The sequence below is a fragment of the Ascaphus truei genome, chromosome 4 (assembly GCF_040206685.1).
Source record: "Ascaphus truei isolate aAscTru1 chromosome 4, aAscTru1.hap1, whole genome shotgun sequence".
Lineage (NCBI taxonomy): Eukaryota > Metazoa > Chordata > Amphibia > Anura > Ascaphidae > Ascaphus > Ascaphus truei.
Window position 1 is genome coordinate 226,337,468 of NC_134486.1, and position 8,563 is coordinate 226,346,030.

Below are 8,563 nucleotides of genomic sequence, written 5' to 3' on the forward strand. Positions count from 1 at the left end.
TTCTATGTTTATGTCTATGTTATTGTGTCACTATGGCAACCACTGACGTTGATGATCGCACATGCGCTGAGGTATATTAGTACTTAGAGCTATTGGAGCTGTGGGTGTGCGCCCTTCATTCTATGACCGATGGGGGTGGGGTATTGTAACAACGCCCCCTCATTGAAACACGCTCATGCGCATGCATGTATTGTACACACAGTGGGTTGTCAGTAGGCGCGATCATTAGCGCATGCGCAGACCCAAAAGATGTCCGCATACCTAATGACATCAGTCAGCGCGTCATTTACATTGCCTGGGGTTGCGCAGGTGTGTGCCTAACAGCCTATGATGGAGGAGGGGGGCAGGTTTGCGACTACGCCACCTCATTTGAACATGCTTATGCGCATGTGTGTACCGTTCACGCAGTGGGTTGTCAGGACAACAGGAGACACGATCATTAGCGCATGCGCAGACCCATAAGATGTGCGCATACCTACTGACATCAGTCAGCGCGTTGTTTACATTGCCTGGGGTTGCGTGGATGTGTGCCCAATAGCCTATGACGGAGGGGGGCGGATTTGTTTACACTCTGCCTTATATCACCTCTTTGGCTACGGAAGAGCTAATCGGGTGGGAGTTTCTGGTCACGTGATTTAGTTACCCTAATGGATTGGTTGACTTGTATTTACCAACGGCTGATTACTTGTTTGGATTAAAGAGCTTATTTGATTGGTCACCTGGTTGATTAGTATGCACTGGTGGGGGGTATAAGTTAGATTCATGTTCATTCTCACACTGAACAGCCCTGAGGAAGGTTCCGCTTCTGGAACCGAAACATTGGTTTTCTGAGTGTCTGCATCTTCAATACAACTTTTGAAGTTTACCCCTTGTGTGCTGTCTCTTCTTGCTGGACTACATATACTATTTTTATGAGATTAGCATCAGGACTTTTTTGCAATATAAGTGTGTGCCGGCTGCCATTCAACATATATACATACATACATACATACATGTCTGTGTGTGTGACATGTTCATTAATAAATTTTTCATATTTTTTGTATACTGCATACTGGCTTTGCATCTCATCCCAGCCTCTGTCTAAAAGCTGTGTTTAAAGCAGTATGCATTGGCTTAAGGATTTGCTCGTGTAATACGAGCTTGAGACAAAAGGTGGCACTGTGTGCTCATTTGCATGTAATTTCCCAGAATCCCTTGCTGCAGTGGAAGCGCTGTGTGCTGGGCGATAATGGTGAAACACAGGGTTGCAGACCTGTCTAAGACATGCAGATGAACATACAGTAATATTTACAGTTGCTATATACAGGCATACCCCGCTTTAAGGACACTCACTTTAAGTACACTCACGAGTAAGTACATGTCGCCCAATAGGCAAACGGCAGTTCACGCATGCGCCTGTCAGCACGTCCTGAACATCAATACCAGCTCCCTACCTGTACCGAAGCTGTGCGCAAGCAGGGAGACTATAGAGTCTGTTACACATGCGTTATTTACATCAGTAATGCATGTATATGACGATTGCAGTACAGTATATGCATCAATAAGTGGAAAAAAGGTAGTGCTTCACTTTAAGTACATTTTCGCTTTACATACATGCTCCGGTCCCATTGCGTACGTTAATGCGGGGTATGCCTGTATATATAAATCCTCTATAACTTACTGTGTGTATATATATATATATATATATATATATATATATATATATATATACACAGTAAGTTATAGAGGATTTTCCATTCATTAATATCTATGGAGAACGTGCAGGAGTGAAGCATAATAAAAGTTGACAGCCTGTGTAAGTGAGTAGACCTGTATATGTGTGAATATATTGGGGTAGGGTTATGCAGGGTAGATACGTGAGAAACAATCAGCAGAGGTTTGCTTTTCCTGAATAGTCCACATTTTCTATCTCGCTCAGATACTCATTAGGGCAGAGAAACATGTGTGCTCTTTTAGAAAATGGAGATAAAAGACAAAAGAGGGATAGAAAATGAATGCTGGAAAAAACCTCCCAGGAGGTGAAATGTTCTGTGTAAATAACCCCTATAAAATTGATTTTTAACTGTAGCAAAGATTCGCCACTAAAGCTTTTGCAGTACAGGAATTGCTTTTGTTTAGTGTGGGACTCAAAGAGGGCTAGGCCTGTTTGTATGGGCTTTGTTCATTTATTTATAAATCATTTGCATAGCTGTAAAAGCTACAGGGGTAAAAATAAAACCTTCCCTTTTTACCTTACATGCTGCTTATGGGGTAGATCGGAGGACCTGGGATGTGGAAATTTTCTTAAAATACATTGCATTATTAATTTTGTTATAGCTTTCATTACAGTCCCACTTACATCTAGAAGTTTAAATTACATAGTGATCACACTTTTATTTTTCTTAATTTTTCTTAATTGCTTATGTATGTATCCACTAGTATAGACCGCTTCCGTGCTGTACATAAAATGGACTCTCTCCGCTGACATGCTACTGTATATGCATTTCTTCATTCATTGTGCTTAATCTTATATTTGATTCTTTTTTTGCTCTACTATCCTTTGTTGCTCTAGCCTTGAGTACAGCATTTGGATAATTATGACACACACACACATGAGAAAATGTATTTAATACATTTTATTAGTCAGTTATTATTAAGATATAGAGTAGAAACACAGATTATACATTGTCAATAGTCTTTATGATCATCTGATTCTGCTCCCGTTGCTCCAAGACCTGTTATGGTATTATTGTATGCAGTGAATACAATTTGTTTTTAACCTCACTTTTTTTTCTGTATGGGGATCGAAACATCGGGATATTTGGTGTTCTATAGATTTAATAAACCCACTGTTTTGATTACAGACTAGATAGTGCTGGTATTTTGTGTACATACACTTACTCCCCTATATGCATTCTTTCCATTTACCTGGCATAGCATATAATATATATTTTCTTTAACTGTGCACGCAATGTCTTGTATACTGTATAATGTATACCCTGTTCATTTATGTAACTGTACTTGTAACCATGTATTATTTGTTTTACTCTGTGCCCAGGACATACTTGAAAACGAGAGGTAACTCTCAATGTATTACTTCCTGGTAAAATATTTTTATAAATAAATAGCTACTAGAACCTAGGGGTAACCATTTCGAAACATATATATATGTATATATATGTATGTATATATATATATATATATCTATAAATAGATATATATATATATAGATATATAGATAGATAGATAGATAGATAGATAGATAGATAGATAGATAGATAGATAGATAGATATACAGTGGTTGATAGGTATATATACAGTGGTTGACAAATCACAAAAAAATCTACTCGCCACCTAGTACCAAATGTGTGCTGCTTGGGCCAATATTTACTCGCCCGGGGGTTAAATCCACTCGCCCGGGGCGAGCAAATGTATAGGTTTGTCGAACACTGTATATATATATGTAAACACAAAAGAAGAAAAAGAAACCTCACAAAAAGCACTCAGACTTATAATGCAAAATATTAATACATTTATTGAATCAATGTATAAAGAAAAAAAACAGGAAAACTGACTGAAACCCTAGCTACTGGACTCAAAAAATATTGATGGCCAAAAATAAAAAAGGGACTAACTCATAAAACACAAAAATAAGGAGAAAAATAAACAGAACCTCAATCTATAAAACCACTATGGGGACAGAAGTACCTATAGTGATTAACGACCGGCCGGTCATACAGTGAGGAAAGTATATGAAATTATATATATATATATATATATATATATATATATATATATATATATATACAGTGGTTGACAAATCACCAAAAAATCTACTCGCCACACAAAAAAATCTACTCGCCACCTAGTACCAAACGTGTGCTGCTTGGGCCAATATTTACTCACCCGGGGGTTAAATCCACTCGCCCCGGGCGAGCAAATGTATAGGTTTGTCGAACACTGAATATATATATATATATATACAGTGGTTGACAAATCACCAAAAAATCTACTCGCCACACAAAAAAATCTACTCGCCACCTTAGACCAAACGTGTGCTGCTTGGGCCAATATTTACTCGCCCGGGGGTTAAATCCACTCGCCCGGGGCGAGTAAATGTATAGGTTTGTCGAACACTCATGTGGCTGATGTACAAGTGAGCTTTGTACTGTATAGACTCAGCACTGCTTACATTCATGGGAAAAGTTAAGGGAAGAGTTACTGGGTTCAATATTATAATGTGATACATCAACGTTTGAGCACATTTCTATTTTAGACTGTCTTCTACTTTATCTCACTATCGACTTAAATGGTAGATTCCATTTAACTATTTTTCCAGAATCAGGGAGCACAAAAGTTTAGTTGTTTTGCCAAGTCTCATATGGATCAGTAAATTATCTTATTCCAGTCGTAAATTACTGAAAATAATGCTTACACAACACAATTAGTATGCGATAATAAAGAACACATTTGACACTTTGTACACGCTTTCCTTATGCAAAGCATCACTTTGTCTGGCTAAGTGACTTGGTTGATCCATTATCTCGTCCATTCATTACTTAATCCTTCTACATAAAACTTTTAACAGGAAAAGTAGTGCTAAGAAACATTTGCTATTGAGTCATGTTGATATTAATTTTATATCGGATTCTGTAACTTATTTATAGTACAAAAACATCATGTATTAGAATGTATGTTTTTTTTAGAGAAATTATACCTGGTAGTGTTCAGTTCCAGAGGTGCCAATCAAAGCACTGCAAGTGGCTGGGAGCAGAACGCTCGACTCATTGTTTCACCTTTATTGGTTAATCCCATCTGAGATCATAAATTGTGAATATACGGCATTTGGTATCCTGTGAAGGCTCCTCTCATCATCAGTGCATTTTTAAACCCCCAGTACTTAATGGAGTCAGACACATCAACCAGGCTAGTTACTGCTTCTTAGACTAGAAACTTTCTAGTTAAACAGTGGTAATACAATAAGACCCAAGGGGGCCCAAAAGAATCCTTACGATAAGCACTCGCTGTTGATATCAAAGTGGTGACCATATAAGTCCTAAAGGTATAAATAACCTTGATCACTATTAGTGATTATGGGTAAATGACTTCACTAATTCACAACCTCCTATATAGATAATGTAGGATACGGACGAAAAATAATAAAGTTTTATTTATACCAATGTTTAAAAATGCATGGAATATATACATAAGTAATAAAAAAAACCTCCACGAACAAAGGGAATAGGTGGTTAACTAAAGCTTAGTTAGGCTAGTAGCCCTGAGCACTTTTTAAAACCTCCATTTTTATTTTTATATTTTCTTTCTAGTGACGTCACTGCGACATCTCTCGTGAGTGCTCCCTGCTGCCCTCTGAGTCCACGTGGTATGGCTCTTACCAGGTTTCTGGAGCTGCGAGCCTCGGCGGCTATTTACAGTATGGCCTCCCTTTGGCCCCACGGAACAGCAAACTCCTTGGAGTGTGGAGGTCTGGGCTTCAGCGGCAGAAAGAGGCAGACAACTCCCATGGAACAACAACTAAGTAGTCAGGTAAGCCACCTCTACATTACAGAAAAACACTAAACTCTACCTCAGCTAGGTAAGATAGAAAAAAGACTACCTGGGGAGGAAAGGATGGGCTATTTATGGTCCTCCCACAGGTAGATTTCTGTCCTTTCTCAGTTGGAGGGTGAAAATTAACCCATTGGTGACCAACCAGGAACTACTAAGAAAGAAAAATAAGCCAGGGATTCCAGATCTTACTAAATCTATGTTTTGAAGCATGGTGGTAATAGGTGAGTTTCTCCATTAGCATAACTTCATGTATTTTATTATTAACTAGAGTGGGATGAGAATGGGGACTTTGAAGTCCTAGCTATCATAAATATTGTATTCTTATTGCTCAGTTCCGGAATAGTTTTATGCTCATGATGAAATATAGTATGTTTGTAAATCTTGGTCCCAAGACTTACTTACAACATTTGTAGAACTCTAGTACACATATATATTTAAGGGCAACCACCTAGTGTGGAATAGAGAGCTTACTGCACTACATCCCTAGTTCCCCACCACCATAAGGAGGAAGCATGAAGGTGAAAGAAAAAAAGTTGCAAACAAACTGATGACGTATATTTGTGATATTAATTTTTAAAAATAAACAATCGATTAAAGTGTTAGCAGTAGTGACAAACACAGAAGGGTGTTCAGAGAATAATATATGGAATGCAATAGAAAATAACATTAAATAAATTGCTGTTTTTTCTCTTTTGGTTTTCCTTTCTGTGGCTGCAGCTCCTTTTGGGCCCTCCTGCAGGTCCTCGGTACTCCAAACACAAGTGTGAAGTAAGGAGAATGAACCCCGCAGTGTCCGGTGCTCTACAACATACATATGACTGTTTGTTGATATTGTGCAACTTCTGACATATATGGTAGAATGGCAATCCTGCTGCAGATAAAACAATTGAATGATGAAAGTCTAAACAGAGGACGGGAAACAGACTAAAAACCTGGGTGGGAGGCTAGTAAGCAGGGAATAGATAGAGACAGGAAGAGAAGCAACCGTGGATGCCTCTCTCGTGTACTCACGGGATACTACAGCCTGCTGCCCTTACCCGACCTGGTGTGTTCACTGCCCGTCCTGTCCTGCCGGTCCCAGCTCTGAGAACACTGCGCTTGTGTATGATGTCATCGCAGGAATTAAACTGCTTCTCTGGAACGATCCCAGCGTACCATGCGCTCCGGCGCTCCTCACACTCCAAGGGGGCGGCACTAAGCGTTTCACGCTGGAAGGGAGACACGGCTCCCAATGCAGAAAGGATTGCCTGCGTGCTCCAGCCAGATGATAGCCAAAGTAGTGATGAAATGTAGGCGATCACTGCATAACGGAACTCAGCCAAATAAAAATAAAAGCAGCTTTATTGAATTTGAATGCTGCACATCACAGAGAGAACCTTTGACACGTTTCGTCCCGTCGTGGGACTTTATCAAAGAGTTAAAAGTCTCTCAACGCAGGTATCTTAAGTAGGCAAGGCCTTCCTGTTTATTGGTTGGAAAAAATCAAACTCAGTAGTAAGCAATCAACTAATCATGTTGGAAAGCCACAGAGGAATCAAAATTGCCTTACACAAGATAGCATGTGTTTAGACCAAAGAAAAAATAGCACATATACATAAAAATACAAATACACAAAAAATATAACAAATTAAAAACAAGTGATGTGAAGCATCAATAACATCAATTAATAAAGGCAAAAAAGCACATACAGTATGTAGTTATAACCCTTTGGAGAAGTACATTGAATGTAATAATGAAAAATATATGTATTGTCACATAATGACAATATTGTCAATTTAACAATACGCTGATATACATTAAGACATGTCAAGATTATAAAACTTGATATTATAAAGAAATGCACATAACAATAGGAACAAAATGTGTAAAACAATTAACATCTAATGTAAGAATAGCCGAGCATGCAAAGCATTGATGTATATATAGAATATGTATGATATGATATACCGAGGCACACTCCCAAGACTCCCCAAACAACTAACCCTGAAGGAAATGTTTCAACTCCCAATCAAGGTTGATACCGTGTGGGTGGAGAGTGTTGAGAGTGTATATCCAATACATCTCTTGTTTGTTGAGAAAATTCTCCCTATTGCCACCTCTAGGGTGGCAAGGTATATGCTCTATGGCTGAAAAAGAAAAGTTGTTAATACTGCCTTTAGAACATAGTGAAAAATGTCTGGCCACAGGATGATTTAAGTCTCTCTTTTTGATCAGACGTACATGCTCAGCTATTCTAACCCTAAGGTAGTACGGCCCACATATTTATATCCACAACCACAATAAAGGACATAAATAACAAAACTGATATTGCAATTGAGAAAATTCTTTATGTAATACTTCCTAAGGTTCTCATTGTATGTAATGTATTTAGTCTGGAATGTATATTGACACATAGAACATCTGCCACATTTAAAGAAACCTTTTGGTATGCTTTTAACATTAGGGAAATTGGATCTAGAATCGAACATACTAGGTGATAAATGAAAAGCCAATGTTTTGGCCTTGTGGTAAGAAAATCTTGGTCCACTTTGTACAATAGTACAAATGTCCTTGTCTAACAACAATGTATGCCAATGTTTTGATATGATATTACAAATTTGTTGAGACTGAGAATTAAATGTAGTAATAAACAATGGACTCTTTTTATTATTAGAGAATAGTGATAAATCTGTCTCTTTTTTAGATAGAAAGTTTCTCTTTTTCTTGCAAATAAGGGTTCTTCTATCCATAGTATCTGCCTTGGCAAATGCTGCTGATACATCTTTGGCAGAATAACCCCTGGCCAAAAATCTGTCAGACATCTCCTTTGCTCGAGACAAGAATACTTCATTGTCCGAACAAAGTCTTTTTAATCTAACAAATTGAGCCCCTGGAATTTTCTTGATTAAAGAACGAGGATGACAACTTTGTGTGCTTAGAAGCGTATTCCTGCAATTTTGTTTCCTGTAGATGTCCGTCTGTATGGTCATATCATTGTCAATATACAGGAATAAATCTAAATAATTAATGTGAT

The 8,563-nt window shown here is 38.1% G+C and overlaps 1 protein-coding gene across 2 annotated transcripts in view; it reads left to right on the forward strand.

The window, feature by feature from the left end:
- The window catches only part of SCAF8 (SR-related CTD associated factor 8), a 256,444-nt gene extending 248,268 nt beyond the window's left edge, over window positions 1–8,176 (forward strand). The window contains exons 24-25 of one of the 2 annotated variants that reach the window (XR_012801048.1): window positions 5,307–5,526; window positions 6,268–8,176. The gene's annotated coding sequence lies outside the window, so the exon portion shown is untranslated. The remainder of the gene's footprint in view (window positions 1–5,306; window positions 5,527–6,267) is intronic. The other variant, XR_012801049.1, reaches the window with a different exon arrangement.
- The last annotated feature ends 387 nt before the right edge of the window (window positions 8,177–8,563 follow it).